The sequence below is a fragment of the Lissotriton helveticus genome, chromosome 2_1, assembly GCF_964261635.1.
Source record: "Lissotriton helveticus chromosome 2_1, aLisHel1.1, whole genome shotgun sequence".
NCBI lineage: Eukaryota > Metazoa > Chordata > Amphibia > Caudata > Salamandridae > Lissotriton > Lissotriton helveticus.
The window spans coordinates 2,124,559,259-2,124,579,790 of record NC_136059.1 but is presented as its reverse complement, the minus strand read 5'-3'; positions in this window follow the sequence as shown (position 1 = coordinate 2,124,579,790).

Below are 20,532 nucleotides of genomic sequence, written 5' to 3'. Positions count from 1 at the left end.
GGCAGACGAAGAAACAGCCCATGAACTCTCAGAGTCCTTTAATTTATTAGAAAGTTCGGGAAGCAAATTAAAGACAAAGTTATCCACAAACAACCTTTGACCACCTTCCGTACTCATATCCTGACCACTGTGATTGATAAACGTCTCTTCAAACCTAGTGAAGAAGTCAGACACACTCTCGTCTTTCTTCTGCTTGCATGCTGCTAACTTATCCCAATTCACTCGTAAAGCAGGCATCATCGTCTTCTTCAAAGTAATAATTCTACCAGGTAATTCTGCAACTAAAGGTTCAGGTTTAGCACCTCCTACTTGTCTACCATCTGCAGCAACAATATTCGCCCAAGTATCTCCTAACTCAGCTGCATGATTCTCATGACGAATCTTCGCCCACAAAGGTTGCAGAACTACATTACCCATCAACATGTCAATGTCAGCTAAATTCATTATACACGCATCTACTGTCTGAGACAACTCTTTGTAGTAACCAGCAGGATTCTTACGAGGATCAGGTAAGGTCTGCTTAAGAGCCAAGACCTCTGCTCTCTTCCAAGGGATATGTACCCACACTCGCTGAAAATGTGGCAAAACAGGCGGATTAGCAGCTGCATTTCCTTCTCTCCAAAGTGGAGGAACCTCTCTCATTGGATACTGTCTCACTTTCCTCCTAACAGAGGAATCAGGTTCGTACAACATCGGAGACGGAAGCCTAGATCTAAAAGCCAGTATCGTCTCTACGGCATCTGTAACATCAGTGTCCACTATCATCCCTTTAGCAAAATCTGACTGAACTTCAAGCACATCCTGTGGAATTGGACCCAACTCATTATCTTCCCATTCCTAAATCAGGAAAGTACACATCATATCGAAAACACACCTTTGCTTAGGCGGTTCCCACTGAAAGAAAACATCCATAACTGCTGGCAAATTATACCTTGAAGCATTCGAAATCCACCTACGAGCCAACAAATCCAACGCGGTCCGTTCCTTGGAACTAGGAAGCTGACTACGACTCTGCCTACGTTCCGAAACAGGGGTCATATTCAATGACCCAAACAATGGAGACAATAAATTCGCAACAGTCTCAGTCATTCGTTTTCGAACAGAAGGAGAAGAAGTAGACATAAGGACAGGAGAACAAGTATTCTGAGGCAAAGAAGATGTAGGCAAGAAAACAGTTGGAGTCGGAGAGGCAGATGCAGAAGTAGAAGGCAAAGGAGTTTGAGGCAAAGCTGGTAGGAAAGATGGCGACCCTAGAGCGGGTTGCGCAGGAGGAGGCAAAACCACCTGTGAAGCACCGGGTGGCTGAACAACAGCAGGAGGTTGAACAACAAAGGGTGGAACAACCGGTGGTAATGGAGGCGCAGTAGCACCCCGTACATAAGGAGGTGGCAATCTCAGTAAATGAGAGATCAAAGAATCTTTTTCAAGATCTTCAATCGCTTTCGGAGGAGAAGACGGCAAGGCCGGTTAACATTTATCTATGGCCATGCAACGTTGCCTATCTGACACCACAATTGCTTTATCTTCTTCGTTTTCTTTAAACTGCCTAGCAGCTTGCATTATTGATACATCCATTTCTCTTTTATCTCTTTTAGTTTGTTTAATTTCTCGTTGTCTGGCTTCTTTACGCCAAAGGCGAAAGGAGTCAAACATTGCCGGCCGGGCTTTCTTCCTAAATAATTTAGTTTCTAAATTGTCTAAAATCTCTGTATTAAAGCTACCATGTTCGGGCCATTGTAAGACACCATCTTTTCTGGTGTAGTGGACCCATACTTCATTGAACGTAATGGGGCCCACGCCGTGTTTAGAATAGAGCTCATAAGTCGGAGTTCCAACGGAGGTATCGGACACGAATCCTCCAATCGGGAATCCCTGTTACAACCACAACCAAACCAAGTACCAAATTTGCTACGATTAGGCTTCTTCGCTCACTAATCGAGCTTCAAACTTCAAGGGATTATCTCTACCGATACACTCGTAAATATACGAGACCCTCGGCTTTGGAAATTGCAATTTTCAAATCAAAACTAAGGACCAAACAAACTAAGAACCAAAGGACCAAAAACTAAGGACTGGGAGCGACCCACTTATACTTAACTGAGGCATCAGTCACGCCACCAGAAGACCCGTCTATCGTCTCGCCGTACAAAGCATCACACATGGGTCCAAGACAGGGCGACAGTCAGGGCAGCAGTCCTTCGTAGCCGCCAGGAAAGCGGGAAGCCTCGCAGAAAAGACCTTCAGTCCACATTCGACATGCCGGGGTCGATGAAGTGGTGGCCGTCCTCCAGAATTTCCTCATGAAGCTCCTCACGATCCTCAGGCTTGGACCGGTACCGCTGAAGTCGCCCTATGTTGGGCGCCAACTGATGAACCGGGTTTTAGAACCCAGCGGCGCCAGGGGCACGCCCAAAGTCTTCGGGTTCACCTGTCTTAGAATACAAAGACACGGGATACTTCTTGGTGGCGTCAAAGATCAAATTTATTGGCTGCAGCCAGTAACAGAAGTCCTAGAAATCATCACGGTTTGAGTTCTCAGGAGACTGCTCAATTTTACACAGCAAGTCGTCCCTTTTTATGCCAAAAATCACATTCCAGACAAATACCTAATATTTACAAACTGTCCAATCACATGTATTCACACCAAAGGTATCGCATGACAGTAAAACCCACTTTTCAGTTGCCCAGCCCATGATCAATCATCGGTCAAACCCAACATTCTTCTTTAGACAGGTCGAACGAACCCATAATAAAAAAGGCCACAACCCAATCATAAATAGACCATAAAGAAAGGAGCAGAAACATGTGAGAGTAGGATAAGGCATATTTGTGTGCAGTAAAATGTTACGATGTCTTGTGCTTTGATCCTCAATCTTGATCAGCTAAAGGGCAGGAACTGGTTTAACAAGGTCAGCTTCAGGCAACAGGGTCAGTTCACTCAGGTCAAACAGGAGTCAGCACGAACTGGAGCTAAGGTGTACATGTCCTTAAAAAGACTAGATCAGCCACAGTCATCGGCCTATGTGAGGGCAACTACAAAATGGGTGCCATATACAAAATGGAACCCATGGTTCAGAATGGAATCTTTAAATACACTACGAATCCTTGTGCGTAACGTAGCAAAATCACTCGTACTTGCCGAACTCATCGGTTACGGGTCCTCGTTACCAAAATCGTAACAGAACCATGACATTTAAAACACGAGTTCAGAATTCACGGAACCTCAATTCTCACCCACATGGAGAACCCACACCTCAGGACATCTATCCGCCACCAACAGCCTGTTAAGCGTATCCACCAACCCCTTCCAACACATACCCCCTCACCCAAACCAACGAACCTTAAAAAGAGCCGGATTAAAATCCCCAAATTGTCGCCAAAATAACTGTCCTGTGCTTGCACTAGAACCCGCTTTACCAAGGAGTGGCCCACCATTCATCCTACCATGTCACAGGCGTGGGGACCAGCCACGGAACCTGAAACGAGAAACAAGAGTAAATTCCCAATCCACAGAAAAACAACCGCTATATCATTGTGCCGCCTCACCGCGCGCGTACCGCTTGTAACAATTGAACGACCACCTCCCTAAGCGCATGACTTTCCCATCGCCCACATCCCTGACTGTGCACCCCAATGCGGCGGCAATGCAAAATGAGTGCGTGCCATAGTTCCCCACCTACCCCCAGCAGATCCAATGTTTCCCGCAACATGGCCAACATTCTGTCAGCGAAAGTGAGGTGACCCAACATCCCTTTATTCCCAAGACCGTGACGTTGTTAAAGCAGCTGGAAAGACACCGACGTGATGCTGCCATCCAACGCTGTTGCGCCCACGGTCACCTCCCAGGACGTGGCTGCTGCAAACAGAGGAACCTGACACCGAGGTCTCCCGCTCATCAATGTCCTCATTTACAACCACCCATGGGCCAGACCATTGTTACATGAGTCGAACCCGCCCTTCCTCTCCTTCGGCACTACCCCAATCGGGGACACCATCAAATCCGCCAACGGCCATTCTCCAAAAGGGGCCCGACCATACGGCCCTCACCCACTCCCTCATCCAGTTTTCCCCGCACCACCTCTGGGTGCTCCTTGGCATACCCCATCCGTATCCATATTGCCCCGCACCACCTCCGGGTGCTCCTTGGCATAACTCAAGTGCCCCGCACCACCTCAGGGTGCTCCCAGGCATACCTCAAATTGGCAGTCCTCAAGGGGGGGGGGCAGCCACACGCCCCTCCCACTTCCGTAACCAGCTTGCCCCACACCACCTCCGGGTGCTCCCTGGCATACCACAAATTAGATGGCCCTGCACCACCTCAGGTTGCTCCTTGGCATCCCCCATCAGGTCCAGATTGCCACAAATTAAATTGCCCCGCACCACCTCCGGGTGCTCCTTGGCATACCTGAATTCATCAGCCTCCAAAGTGGAGCCCGACCATGCGGCCCTCACCCCTTCCATCTCCCGTTTGCCCCGCACCATCTCAGGGTGCACCCTGGCATACCTTAAATTGGCAGTCTTCCAAGGACCTACCCTTACTGTCTTCCATATCCCATTTTCCTTGCACTCCCTCCGTGCGCTCCCTGACAGACCTCAAATTGTCAGCCCCAAATCCGAAACCGTGGCACCTCATAACCCAACCCAATCCTTCCAAAACCCGGCCCGTAACCGATCCGTGTGGATTGGTTACGGTAGGCCAAGTAGTCCTGCAGGGCTGCTCCCAACCGATCCACCTTAACCGGAGTACAAGCCTTTTGTCCCAGACCCCTTACCTCCTCCACCGCCTCCAGCCTGGTGTGCGTTCCCTGACCGAACGCCCCCGGCCTGCCCTTGCTGACCCCCTTGTTGCTGCCCTGAGGCACCCCAACATCTAACTAGGGGTTGCCTGTACTTCCTGCAACCCGAGCATTCATGCTGAAAGCGGCAGTGTTCTCTAGCGCACGCCCCTTTATTGTAGTCCCAACATGGCCCAGTGGACGACTGGGTGCTGGCCCCTGCCCCCACCACACCTCGGGTTAGGCGGCCCTGGAAAGGCTGGTAAATGATGGGCAACCCGCTTGCCGTAAAAAATGTCTTACCTGACCCCGCCAGCCCCATCGTGTGCTGCCATAAATCGGCATCTAACTCGCCCCATTTCACCACGGGGTCCCACGCCATCCGGGCCCTGAACTCCTCATCATACTGAGCCCATGCATACCCACCCCCCGTGATCTGCCCTTTCCTAATGACGTCCATGTATTTAAACAAGGAACAAGGACACAGAACGCTCCGGAATGTTTTCGCAATAAACGCTCGCTAAAATTAAAAATGCTGCCATCCAGTTTTCTATCGTCAGGGGAACTTTTGGCCTCTTCTGCAGTTCGTACTCTTCTTCTTTTGAACTCTCCTTCGCCCGAACTTCCCGATGCAATAGCTTCAACAACTCCACATACTCCCCCTTCCATAACTTCTCTTTAGTGGACAGCATCAAATGCGCCCCCAGTGGCTTCGTCACCCCCATGTACGGGAGCCACTTAATCTTTAATTCCTTGCTCTCTGGTTTCGCTGCGCCTTCCACCGCGTCCTGTGTCCCCACCGCATCCGACCTGCACGCAGCTCCACCTAAACATGCGCCGCTAGCGCCCTCCAGCCCTGGCCCCGCGGGTCCCACGCCACCCTTCTTGTGATCACCCTCCAATCTCTTCTCACCAGGCTCCAGCGCTGCCTTGTCCGGCCCCACACCTCAATTCACCACATACCTCCCCTTACGCAGCCAATCTCCCCCACCCCCCACCTCACCCCCCACCCCCACGGAGACCATGCGCACCATGCCCCTGCTATTACCTGGCGCTAAGGAGTCCGCTCGCCGCTCTTCACCTCTCCGATCCAAGGACGCTGTCCTCTCCCAAGAATGTGTCCAGGCCATCGTGTCCCCCAGGCCCCATGGCACCTGCACAAGACTACCAACACTATTACTGGACCCCCTACCGCCCTCGCTATCCCTCAGCTCCCCTTCCTCCAAACTGTCCCCATCATCAATCAATTGCACCCCACCAAACACATAACTCCGGCCGGCCGGCGGCACCGACTGCACCCTGCCAGAGGCTGACACCCCCGCCTGCGCCCCGCTTAAAACACAAAAACCATCCGTGGCGGTGCTCCTCATCCGTCGGTGCTCCCCAAGCCACTGCGGCCTTGTGGGTGGAGGGGTTGGCAAGCCCGCAGCAGGCCTTCGTGTGCCGGCCGCGACGTGATCCCTCGATGACTCCAGGCAGGCCGCGGGAGGCTCAGCCCTCCCTTCACCGTGGCGACGCGGGGCCGTCCCCAGCCCTGCCAAGCCAGCAGCCCCTTGCTGGCTGTCCCCCTGCAAAAGAAAAGGTAGGTCTGGTGTGCCGGGTCCCTCCAACTGCGCGCCCCCCCCCCGCGACCTCCCCTCACCCCGACCCCCCACCACCCCTGCTCACCGTGGCCTCCTCGTCATCGCTCCATATTAACCGCCCGACCCCCACCCCCCCTTCATCTGATGAGTCCCCCATCACCCAGTTCCCTCCCCTTTGCCCCCCTCCCACACACCCCCGTCCGCCCACCTTCTCCCCCCCTCCCCGACGGGCCGGCCACCTCCCCTCCGAGCCACACCCCACCCCCACACGGACTCCGCGCCCCCTCCCCCATGACTCAAAAATGTCCAAGCTCTCCCACTCCTTCTCACTCTCCCCCGAATCCAACAACAAGTGGAGCACCCCACGCCAGCTCTTCCCGGGCCCCTACCCCCGCCCTACCTCTTGCCGAAAACCTTGAACACCTGGGACCAACCCCACCCTCTCCCCCCTTGCTACCATATCCTACCCTACCCTGGGCACCCCCTGATGTCTCTCCCCTGCCCCCTTGCCTGCCCCTCCCTCTGTCCTGCTTAGACCCCTGCCGGGTGGGTGAGGGGCTCTCCTGCCTTCCCCCCTGTCCTGCGCCCTGCCTGCCTCCGTTCTGGGCAGCCACCTGTCCTCCCTTCCCCCCTCGGGCCCGTGTGCCACCTACAGCCCCCCCACCCCCCATGCTACTTTCTGGCCTCCCCACCTCGCCTGTGCCTCCATATTCCTCCCGCACCTGCTGAGGAAGCTCCCTCCCCCACTCCCGCCCGCCCCCTCTTTTAACTTCTCCCCGTCCCCTTCCCCGCCTGCCGCGCTGCCTTCCTGGAGGCCCCGCTCTTCTGTTTGGCCTCATTGATCGCCCCAGAGGGACCGGGGCGGTCGCATTCCTCGCGGCTCGGCTGCGCTCCCCGCCCGTGGCCTCCTCCCGCCCGCTACCCCGCCCCCGGACCGCCCCCGTCAGCCACTCGCTGCGGCGAGGAGCCGATGACAGCGCTCCTCGCCCCCGGCCCGCCACGCAACGATGCCTCCGCCACTACCAGGGCTACGCCCCTGGCATCTGCGCGGCCCTGCTCACCCACCTGGAGATGCGCTGTCTTGCGTGGCGGCGAGCAGGCGAGCACCGCCGCCGCCACACCTGCAGACGCGCACCGCACTGGGCTCGCCGAACCCTGCGGGCCCATCAGGAGGTCCAACCGCCCTGCCTCGCTCAGCAGGCGGATGGCCTCCACGACACGGACATCATCGATGGCCGCCTTAATCATGCTCTACAGGCAAGCTATCAACCGCCAAAACCAAATGCCAAACCACGACAAAAAACACCTAACTGCCATGCTCCCAGTCACCAGGTCACCAATTATCTAAAATGGTGGCTGGGAAAACGCGGCCACCCCCTATATACCCCTTGGGCTTCTACTACAAACTTGGGCTGCCTTTGGGCTACTCCCCAGGCAGCCCAAAGCAGCAAAATGGCAGCTCTCGTGCTCGCCCCCCTTCCCCCTCCCAAATCTGCCCGGGGGGCAGACCTCGCGGCTTGGCTGCCCCCAAACCCGCCTTAATAGCAATGATAGAGATGTGTTTAGAACAATGCCATTAGATCCTGTATATGCGCAAGTGAGCACTTAATTAATTGTAAGTAACATAAGTAGCATTATATTTTAATTACTTCTAGATTTGGAATACTAATAATAGGCGATTATTATTATTAATATTAGCCTATATCTACCCACAGACACAAGGGATAATGGTGATTAGACATATTACGTTCGATAAGGTAAACTATGTATAAGATGGCCGCCAATATATCCCAGTAAAACATTAGAACAGACCATAATAATATATAATGATATCAACCTGTGATCATTTGAATACATTCTCCCTATGCTACACAACGCCACCTCCTATCTTACCAACAATAAACCACAACCCAACCTGGTCTCCAGGGCACACCACAGGAAATACCACACACAAGACTCACCAGAACCTCACACATAAGACTCACCAGAACCTCACACCCAATGCACATCTCCAGCCTACACTCCATCCTAATGACATGCCCCCATGCTTAATACCCCTAATTCTCACAACTCAATTTTTCTCATCTCTCCCTCGTAACTGACCTCTCTGCTAACTACATTATGTCAGCCAGAGCTGCGCCCAAGGCCATCACCAGTTCTAGACCTCATCCCTACAACCCATGAAGAACCCTCCCCCCAGGTTACCCCTATCAATCCTCTCTCTCCATTACGCCAAGCAGAATACAAACTCAGAAGTACCTGTTCCCAGAAATCCAAACCTTCCTTCAGCCACCATCCAAACAACAAGAAAACAAAAGGGTGCACTCTGAACGCACACCTTATAGATCACACAAAGGAAGAAACATGTGGCAATACAATGTACACTCCCAAAGACCCTAGCCCTAAACAACACACGCAGGCTAGCTCGCTCCTTAACACCCCCACGCTCTCTACATTGAACCTGATTTTCACGCTCACACTAGCCAAACATCTAACTTGCATGGAAAGACAACTCAAGTCACTCTCTCCAGGGAACCCTATGCCCACTAATACCATAATAGAAAGTCTCACCTGCCTTCAAAGATATCTTGACATAGTAACACAGGACATCACCAAAATCTGTAACAACACCAAAACAAACTCTGATCTCGCTCAACACTTGCACCTCCCCTCTCTCAACATCAGCAGCAAACCCCCAAGGTTGTCCAAATACCAATGGAACAGCTGGCGCACTACTCTTCTCAACAACCAATCTCACAGGCCATAAAAAAGGAGCCCCAGGATATCCAAGAGAGAGGTGACAGAGCTAGCAAAAACTTTAGACCTTACGAGAGACCTGGACATCCAGGTGATCACCGGTATTGGCAGAGACATCAACCTACTTATGGCTACCATACCACCTTCACAACACACCAAAATACCTTTGACAGCCACCTCCCAGATACACATTACCAGCAGCAATGTGAACTGCATGCTCGTAAACTGTAGGTTAGTAACCAAACATGCAACAAAGCTTGCTGAAACCATACTGCCACACAATATTGACATCACTTTCATCACAGACCTGGTTCAGCAAATCATCCAATCCTATCCTTGATCTTCTAGTCCCTCCAGGTTTCTCTATCATCAAGAAGGTCAGGAAGGTCCGCCTTGTGGGTGGCATAGCCATCATACACAAGAATAGCATCTCAATGGCTGAAAAAATGCCTTATCCTACTCAATATTGAAATACCTCAGCACCACCCTAAAGCTAAAAGATAACAAAGTGATGAAATCTTATCTCATCTACCACCTACGCCCACCTTGGGTGAACATCTATCTAATCTGCTAACTCCATGCTCTCTAACTCAGACAACATAATCATAGGTGACTTCAATCTACACTGTAATAATGAGAAAAACACACTAATACATTCTTCTCCCTCTAACTGACCTGGAAGAAAACATCTCATCCCTATTCCCACCAACTACAGACATCCTCAACACAGATGAGCTCACAACCCACTAAAACTCGACAATGAAAACTGCCCTCGACAACTAGCCTCCCTGAAACTGAGAAGGGTCAGAGACTCTCCCTCAAGATCATGGTTCAACAAAGAGGTTGTATGATGCTACATCGCAAATGTTTTCATCGCAAACATTCACATCGCCGTCTTTACATCTCACACACATTCACAACGCACGCTGTCACAACGCAACTCATTACTTCGCTCCACCATTGAATTGCATACAAAACACAATCACTACGCATACAAACACCCTGCATGCTTTAACGTCGCATTTTTTTCTAAAATAACACACACTACCCCCAGCACGAGCACCCCCCTCTGGAGTGGCGGTGGCCCTGGTTCTGGTCGCGACCAGTGGAGAGCCCCTAAGGAACCCCTGCGCGAGACTACCAGGTCCCGGAGGAGGCCCTGTGACCCTGCTGCAAGAAAAGTGCAGTGAGGTGTTGTGGGCCTGGGTCTGCCTTGGTGCAGGGCCCAGATCACACTCACACCAGGCGGTGGAGTCTTACCTGAGCGGCCTACCTTGCTTGCGGCACCTACCCCAGCAACACCCTTGTGTGCCTGTACACCCCGGCGTGTGGCGTCTGCAGCTCCAGTGAATCGCCGGCGGGACTGCGGGCAGGCGGCATGGTGCGCAGCCTGGCGTTTCGGATGGCCATCTCCGCCGTCCTGTGAAGCTCATGGTGGTCCCGATAGGCCCTGCCTAACATCTAACCAGCGCAGTGAGTAATTGGCCGCCCGGGGCTGCAGGGAGTCAGAAACCTGGCTGGAGCCTTTGCCAGCACTTACAGCGAGTGAGACATGTGACATCAGGAGAGATACTGACAGCTGGTCCTGGATCCCCAGGAGGCCATATTTGAAGAACGGGTCCTTGTGGGCCAGCTCCAGAAGCATATACAGCTCGTTTGTCAGTGCAGTACTCCCGGAGTGTCCTGGTTAATCTATGTCACACAGTGTCCCCCTCATGACCTCTGATGGGGGCAGGGAGATTAATAAAACACTGTTCAAATGCGTTGTTATTCATATGCCTGTTACGTCAGCATACATCATATTCATATTTTATGTCACCCAATGTTGAAATGCGATTTGGATCCATCCATGTTCAGTGTGCGCGATGTTTAAATGCTAACATTATTCATTTGCCATTATCAGCTCCAGAAGCATCTACAGCTCGTTTGTCAGTGCAGTACTCCCGGAGTGTCCTGGTTAATCTACGTCACACAGTGTCCCCCTCATGACCTCTGATGGGGCTGGGGTGGTTAATAAAACACTGTTCAAATGCGTTGCTCTGATGGGGGCGTGGGGATTAATAAAACACTGTTCAAATGAGTTGTTATTTATATGCCGGTTACGTCAGCATACGTCATATTCATATTTTATATCACCCACTGTTGAAATGCGATGTGGATCCATCCACTTACGTCACGCTCTTACGTCAGCATACGTCGTATTCGTATTTTATGTCACCAAATGTTGAAATGCTATGTGGATTCATAAGCCATTATCATGCGCGGTGGAAAACCGATGCGATGGCAATGTAACAGCATGGCGATGCAAAGTGATGCGATGTAACAGCATGCGCGATGTAAAAGCATGCATTGTTAAGGTTGTTGCGATGTAAAATGTGCATTGTAATGCACCCACAATGTTGTCTCATTGTTGTAATGGGTGTTCACCAACAAATACCTCACCTCTGAAAGAAGACAGGTAAGACCTTCTGAAAGACTCTGGAAAATGCACTCATCCACTATCCACCTCTACCAGTTCAGAAGAGAACGTAGGCATTAAAAAAAAACATCCTTAATGAGAAAGCCACCTTCTTCCGAAATGCCCTAGACAAAGCCAAAAAAATGCCCCAAAGACCTTTTTAACATCAGCAAACAACAAACCTACCAAAGAAAAAACTCTGCCTCTAAACTATGCTGCAACAACCTGGCCAAATTCTACAATAACAAAATCACAAAGACTCATCTCCCCTGGATTCTCACCCTAGCAAATCTTCCTCCACAACAATGGTAAACTGAACCAAAGATCTCTCCTAGATCACCAAAACAGAGGCCCCTTCCAAAGTGACTACTGGTATCAACAAATACCCAAGGCCCTCCTCAACACCCAAGAACTGGAATGCTTTTAACCAAAACACAGAGGAGGACATTTCCATGGTGATTGCCAAATCCAAGCCCTCCTCCTACTATGCAGACCTACTCCCTGCATCATTGGCCAAAAGCCTTAACAACACCCTAACCCTTCTTTCGAACAAAATTATAAACAGCTTCCTGTGCAACGGGCTCATGCCCGACTGCCTCAAACAGAGCCAAATTACCCCATTTTATAAACAAACAGACTCAGCCCCTGAAGATCCCAAAAATGTGAGACCCATTCCCAATCTTCCCTTCCTGGCAACAATTCTCGATAAATGTGTTCTTTTCCAACTGAACCAACAACTGAACACCAATAACTTACTCGACTCACACCAGTCAGGTTTCAGGAAGGGATGACATTCATAGATGCTTAGACGCAAACAGGTGCTGCCTGCTCATTCTCCTAGACCTATCAGCGGCCTTCGACAAGGTAGACCATAAGTTACTCTAGAACGCCTTCCAACAATGAATCGGAGCCGACGGTACTGTTCTCTAATGGTTTAACTAATTTCCTCATAACCGATCCCAACTAATAAAAATCAACAACTCAACGTCAGATACTTCCCCCGTCACTTGGGATGCCTCACAAGTATCAGTCCTCTCTCCGACACTCTTTAATACTTACATGAAACCCCTCACTGCAATTCTTAGACAAGCAAATATTGCCCATCACCGCTATGCAGATGACACCCAGCTCTACTTAGAAAATCCTCTTTGAATGACATGTCGGCTTAACACTACACTCATTAAAGTAACAAATTGGCTATCACACATCCACCTCAAACTCAACCCAAAAAAAACAAGATACTGGTCTTCTGCAACCACGGCCAATCACCACAGGTCCAAGAATGGATAAATCACCTGAGCACCCTCAACTGCAAGTTCACTCTAACAGACTCCACCAAATCTCTGGGCATCTCTTGTGACTCAAGATTAAACATGAGCTCACAACAAACAAAATCAAGCCCTTTCTCCCTCCAAACAACCTAAAAAATTCAATACACTGGTTCTGTCTAGACTAGGCCATGGAAATGCCACAGTCACAGGAGCAGCTAAAGCACTCATAGCCCCCATGAGACCCACCCTAAATGCAGCAGCAAGAATGGTGACTGGAGCAAAGAAATATGATCACATCTTCCAGCACTACAAAATCTAAAGTGGCTACCAATCAAAGTACACTGCTGCTTCAAAACTGCCTGTCCCACCTACAAAGCCCTACACACTGGTAAAACAGATTACCTCGCAGCCAAACTCACAAAAGCTGGCCAAAGAAAAAATCTTCGAAGTTTCAACACACTAAGGGGCCAATTCCTATCCGGTAAAATCCCCCACGAATAGTTGTACGAAGCGTATTTCCCGTACAAATCGTAAACCCTGTACGTCTCCGTACGTACGAGCAAGTACGATCCAAACCCAAAGCACATCTCCGTACGAACCGTACCAAACACCCTACGACAAAAAAATACATACGATTCGTATCCGGGTCACGTAGTACCCCCCGTCAGTCCGTAAACAGGCAGCAGTTTCCGGCCCAGCAAGTATGATCCGTGTCGACGACACTCCGTACGACCCTTCTGCTACGGGAGCTGAAAACAACTGTAAAAGCAGAGTCCAGCCCGAACCGCACCCCGGTACGTGACAGACACGCAATGAACCCCCTCGGCCGTGTCATCCCAGTCCTGTACGCCTACGACCTGGTGCACAGAAACCGACGACGGCGCATACAGTGAGTGTAATGTACCGCAACAACGCAAGTGTACTTATACGGTGCGTCACACGCTCGCGTATAGCATCATTGCAATAGTGCTACGAGCCGCACACACGTCATTAATGATGGGGTACGGTGCGTTGCACGTTCGCCTACATCACCAGTGCAATAGTGACAAGACCCGTACACACGCCATGAATGTTGGAGTACGGTGCGAGTCACGCGATGCGCACACACGTAATAAATGTCGGGGTACGGTGCGTCACACGCTCGCGTATGGCACCAGTGCAATGGTGACAAGAGCCGCACACACGTCAATAATGTTGGGGTACGGTGCGTCTCAAGCAAGCAAATGACACCAGTGCAATAGTGATAAGAGCCGCACACATGTCATTAATGTTGAGGTACGGTGCGTGACATCTGAGTGTGTGGGGGATATGACTCCCAGTAGTGGCCAGACATAGGGGGGTGGGTGGATATGACTCCCAGCAGTGCACTCCCTCTCGAACACTCCGTTCAGCAAAACAGAACGATCTGGTAGTACCACGGACTAAGCTGGTCAACTGGGGAGACAGACGTTTCCTGGTTGCCGCCCCAAAACTATGGAACACTCTCCCGCAAGCCATAAGATCCAGACCAAATCTTATTCCTTTCAGGAAGAAACTGAAAACATGGTTATTTAATCTCTAAACATTCCATAAAAGTATACAGGAGAGCAAACAAATGCACAGCGCCGAGACGCCTGCGGGCAATTGTTCGCGCTTAACAAATGTTAAAAATAAATAAATAAATAAATAATAGGGGTTGGTGCAGAGGACTCCCAGCAGTGCCCAGACATAGGAGGGGTGGGTGGATATGACTCCCAGCAGTGCCCAGACATAATAGGGGTGGGTGGATATGACTCCCAGCAGTGCCCAGACATAGGAGGGGTGGGTGCAAAGGACTCCCAGCAGTGCCCAGACATAGGAGGGGTGGGTGGATATGACTCCCAGCAGTGCCCAGACATAGGAGGGGTGGGCGCAGAGGACTCCCAGCAGTGCCCAGACATAATAGGGGTTGGTGCAGAGGACTCCCAGCAGTGCCCAGACATAGGAGGGTTGGGTGGATATGACTCCCAGCAGTGCCCAGACATAATAGGGGTGGGTACAGAGGACTCTCAGCAGTGCCCAGACATAAGAGGGGTGGGTGGATATGACTCCCAGCAGTGCCCAGACATAGGAGGGGTGGGTGGATATGACTCCCAGCAGTGCCCAGACATAATAGGGGTGGGTGGATATGACTCCCAGCAGTGCCCAGACATAGGAGGGGTGGGTGCAAAGGACTCCCAGCAGTGCCCAGACATAGGAGGGGTGGGTGGATATGACTCCCAGCAGTGCCCAGACATAGGAGGGGTGGGCGCAGAGGACTCCCAGCAGTGCCCAGACATAATAGGGGTTGGTGCAGAGGACTCCCAGCAGTGCCCAGACATAGGAGGGTTGGGTGGATATGACTCCCAGCAGTGCCCAGACATAATAGGGGTGGGTACAGAGGACTCTCAGCAGTGCCCAGACATAAGAGGGGTGGGTGGATATGACTCCCAGCAGTGCCCAGACATAGGAGGGGTGGGTGCAGAGGACTCCCAGCAGTGCCCAGACATAATAGGGGTTGGTGCAGAGGACTCCCAGCAGTGCCCAGACATAGGAGGGGTGGGTGGATATGACTCCCAGCAGTGCCCAGACATAATAGGGGTGGGTGGATATGACTCCCAGCAGTGCCCAGACATAGGAGGGGTGGGTGGATCTGACTCCCAGCAGTACCCAGACATAGGAGGGGGTGTGGATTTGAATCCTAACAGTGCCCAGACATAGGAGGGGTGGGTGTATATGACTCCCAGCAGTGCCCAGACATAATAGTGGTGGGTACAGAGGACTCTCAGCAGTGCCCAGACATAAGAGGGGTTGGTGCAAAGGACTCCCAGCAGTGCCCATACATAGGAGGGGTGGGTGGATATGACTCCCAGCAGTGCCCAGACATAGGAGGGGTGGATGCAGAGGACTCCCAGCAGTGCCCAGACATAGAAGGGGTGGGTGGATATGACTCCCAGCAGTGCCCAGACATAGGAGGGGTGGGTGGATATGACTCCCAGCAGTGCCCAGACATGAGGGGTGGGTGGATATGACTCCCAGCAGTGCCCATACATAGGAGGGGTAGGTGGATATGACTCCCAGCAAAGGCCAACAGTATGGGGGTGGGTGCAGAGTACTCACAGCATAGGCCAACAGTATGGGGGTGGGTGCAGAGGACCCCCAGCAGTGCTCAGTTATAGGGGGAGTATTATCATCATCATATCACAAGTACATGGGGGTATGTTTACAACCCTAACCTGTGAGAGTCCTGATAGTGCCATAGCAACACATCACTTACAGCAGTGTCCCACTACACGGAGCATGGATTTCTGTGACACACCACATGTGGGTGTGATGTCAGATCCCACATGCATACCCACCCATGGAGGTTGCTGGCAACCTACACACCCTACCATCATGACACAATAGTGTATAGTCATGTAACAACCCAACAAACAAAGACAGCAAAAGAGAACACACACTGTCATGTACATCCCTGGGCTGATATGAAGGTCCAGGTGCTGGTCAGACCACCAACATGGACTCGCTCATGGAAGGAATAGGGTTGAAAGGCCTTAGATACAATGCACAAAATTGAGAGCCATGTGCACAAATACCCTGCAGAACAAATCGAAACATAAAGTGTGTTAAACCGCTACCTGCAGGACCCCAAAGTGTGGATTGTACCTGTATGTCTCCTTAGAGATTCTAAATTGAGGAGCAGCTTCTGACTCCCTGACCAGCAAACATTGCCAGAGGTCCCAGGGACCTTATAAAGTCTGCTATTGGATGCTATATGTGTGCACTGATTGGTGGTTGCATATGGTGTTTCAATTGGATTAAGGTTGGTGTTCTCATTGGCTGGGTATTTGAGGGTACTGATAGGTTTCTGGGTCAGGGATTCTAGTAATGTAGGACTTACAGCTAGTGATGTGATTGGTGGGTAGGTTTAGCGTTTTGGATTGGTTCCTGGGGCTGGGCTTTTGACTTTTGACTGGACGTAGGGTTTAGGGTTTTGTGTCTGAATGGCTGCTGGGACTAGGGCTGCGAAGAGGGCAGAGACTGGGGCTATGATTCTTATTGGATTAGGGCTTCCTGTATGATTGGCTGCTGGGAATAGGGTTGGGACTATGGTTAGGGTTAGGTTTTCAATTGAACGTAAGGTTTAGGGTTTAGGGCCTGATTGGGTGCTTGGACTAGGGTTGTGATTGGTTGTAAGGGCTTGGTCTCATATTTATCCTAGGGCTTAGGGCTAATGTTCTGATTGGTTAGGATTAGGGCTAGGGTCCTCTTTGGCCAATACCGTCACCTGGTTACTAGGGCTATATAAGGCAAGGGCTTAGGGTGTCTCGGCCCGGGCTTTGAGGCTAAGGGCAGACAAGACAAGGCCAAGTGCTTTTTTGAGCCTGCCCAATTTCATATACACCACCACCCATCCTATCCCATTCATATCAACAACAAGAATAACATGCTCACACCAAATATACTCTGCTCATTACTACAAACTAACCCTGTGCACAATTCAGTGTCTCAGCACCCACTACTAAACCACACAAACCACAGCTATACAACCTTCTATCCCAGCTACTGTACATTTCAACCATCACCTGAAAACAGTGCACAACTCTATCTTATACCACTAACCAATCCACTGATCACAAACCCAACCCAGATCCACACCATACTTAACTATATCCCATCCAAACACACACTCCCCACTCTAATTAAGCCTAGCAGACCCATATGTGTCATAAACAACCTTTACTCAGCCTTCCATCATTTCTCCAACAAACGCCCTTCTCTTCTTTCTACCACAATAACACAACCACACAAGACTTACGCTCACCTACTCCACACATATTACCTCTTGCAGCAGACAAGTCTAAGGCAAACACTATTAACTCTACTTCATCCCTTCTTACATGCAACATAAACTCTACTCACAAACACATCACCGTCCCCTTTACCTTACAACTTCCACTCACAACAATACTTTGCAAAAAGATCCATCGCATAAAATAAATAAGTCAGCAACTCTTTTAACTACTCCTCAAAAACAAAACATATCATGCACGCAGCACAACAAAATCTTTCAAGCGCAATACCTCATAATACTTATCATCACAAATTACAAACATAAACCCACCTTTCAAACTACCCAAATGAACAAACTCCAATGTCAAGCTTTCTCTCTTCCACCACACCTAACACATATGCAGCAACACAACAACTCTCTTCTAACCATCTCTCATCCATTGAACAATTTAGAAACATACTACATGACCCACATGCTGCACCACCACCCCTAACTCATACACCTTCCACCCTAAACACACACACGAACAATATAAGCAATGTGCCACACCTTACAACTCCACTTCTCCATGTCTACTGCTCAACAAGTTTACACCACAAAAGAACACAGCACACCAACTCACTCTCAAACACCCTCTCCACCACTTACACACACAGACCATCAAAATGCCTTCTTAGCCTGCTGGACTAGGAACACAATACAGAACAGCTACACTTTTTCTATCCTCATACAATTAATACAAGCACTAAGGACACACCTGCTGCAAGCCAACAAAATACAGCTCATTCTTCTACAAAACAAGGTAGCCCTATCGCCAAAGCACATTCTCTAAACTGTCTACTAATAAATGCTTAATCATTTTCTGAGAACAAAGATCACATCTACGACCTTCTTACTGACGCAAAGCCAGACATACTATTCATAACTGACTCATGGTTGGGAGTTGATATGGCTCCAGTACTGCATGAAGCCGTTTGTCTAGGCTATCAAATTAACACCCAAAATTGTTTAGACAAAAAAGTAGGTGGCCTTGCTGTCATGTTCAGGCAAACATTACATATCACTAAAGTTGACGACGTCTCCATAACAAATTGTGAGGCTCTTTTCACCAGATGCAATCCTACACCATCTTCCTTCTGTAACTTCCTGCTCCTTTACAGACATTCTCCTGGCAATGAGATATTCTCAGACACGCTTCTAGACAAAGTTTCAAACCTGATAACACTACACTCCAACCTATGCATTCTGGGTGACCTCAACATTTGGTTTGACAGATCCCAATATGCCCCTTTCCAAAAACAACCATCACTAGCTTAGACGCACTGAACCTGTGTCAGATCGTCCACAAAACCACACATAACGCTGGACATATTGTAGATGTTTTTTTTTCTAATACCGCACTAGTTAGCTTTCAAACTATAACTCCAGTCACATGGTCATACCACCATTTGCTTGCTTTCCAACATAAATCATCCCTAAGTGACTCACCTAAATCCACCTTACATGCATTCACCTATTGACGGTGGAACAAACTCAATTTGGAACACTCATAAACAAAACTAACGTCCACTACAGATCTAGAAACTATGCATTCTGGAACAGGAAGCTTTTTATATCTTGATACCACTAAAATTGTATTGGGGAAATACAGAGATAAAAGACATAAAACAACAAAGTTGAAAGCTGCAACATGCTTGGCTTAAAACAAACGCCAATCAAGACAAACTTCGCCTACAGAAAATTAACAGATTATACAAGTCAGCTATCAAAAAAGCTTGGAGAAGGTACTATTCGGACAAAATTCAAAATGCTAAATGTGCAAATAAAGAATTCTATAAAATACTCAAAGAATTTCGTCATCCAAATTGCCTAGAAGGAGCTCATCCTGTTACTTAGGATTTCACAGACAAACTGGCATATCATTACACAGCCAAAACAGACACATTGCACACATACTTAAAACACCAGCACTGAACTTTTTATAAAACAACAATCCAAGAATACTCTGACCCAGCCTCTCCGTTCCTTCCAACACATTTCACACACTAAATTTATGCACCCAGTCAAAGCAAGCAGGCCTGCCGGCAGCCTTTCTAACCCATGTTCACCACAATACTTCAAGGCAATTCTTCTAACATCCTCTGCTGCCACTTCAGTAAGAAAAATCATCAACAACTCCTTAACTACTGAAATATTTCCAGAAGAACTAAAAAAGTCATACATATGCCCATTACTAAAGAAAACAAACTTGAACCGGCTGAACCTTGACAACTACTGACTGATTACAAATGGTTCTTTCTTGAGCGAACTGATGAAAAGAGCAGTGTTCGCCCAGATTTCAGAATTTATTGAAGAGAATGTAATGCTTTCAGACTTCCAAATGGGATTCCGTCCAGGAAAAGGCACAGAATCTGCCCTCCTTGCCACCTGGGATGACCTGAAGAACACATTTGGCCGCAACGGGATTGCTGCGCTACTTCTCGTTGCCCTCTTGGCTGCCTTAGACACGGTTAACCCTGACACTGTGATACAGAGACTCTACGAAGCCTGCATAGTGGGGACTGCTCTAGACTGGATTGCATCCTACCTTTGCAATCCCCCCTTTCTCTTCCAAATCGTACTCCACAAAAGCAGGGGTCTTTCAAGGCTCTATCATCTCACCCATGCTTTTCCACATCTACATGAAGTCATTACCAGCACTGATCAATCAATTTCACCTCACGTGCTATAACTATACAGATGACATTTTAACACTCCTTCAACTGGAATGCCCAAAAAGACATTGGAAACTCGCTGATTTTCAGTTGTCTCAGAGCCATATATCAATGGATGACATGAAGCCATCTCACATTGAATGCTTCCAAAATGGAAATATTCACATGTGGCAATTGAAAAC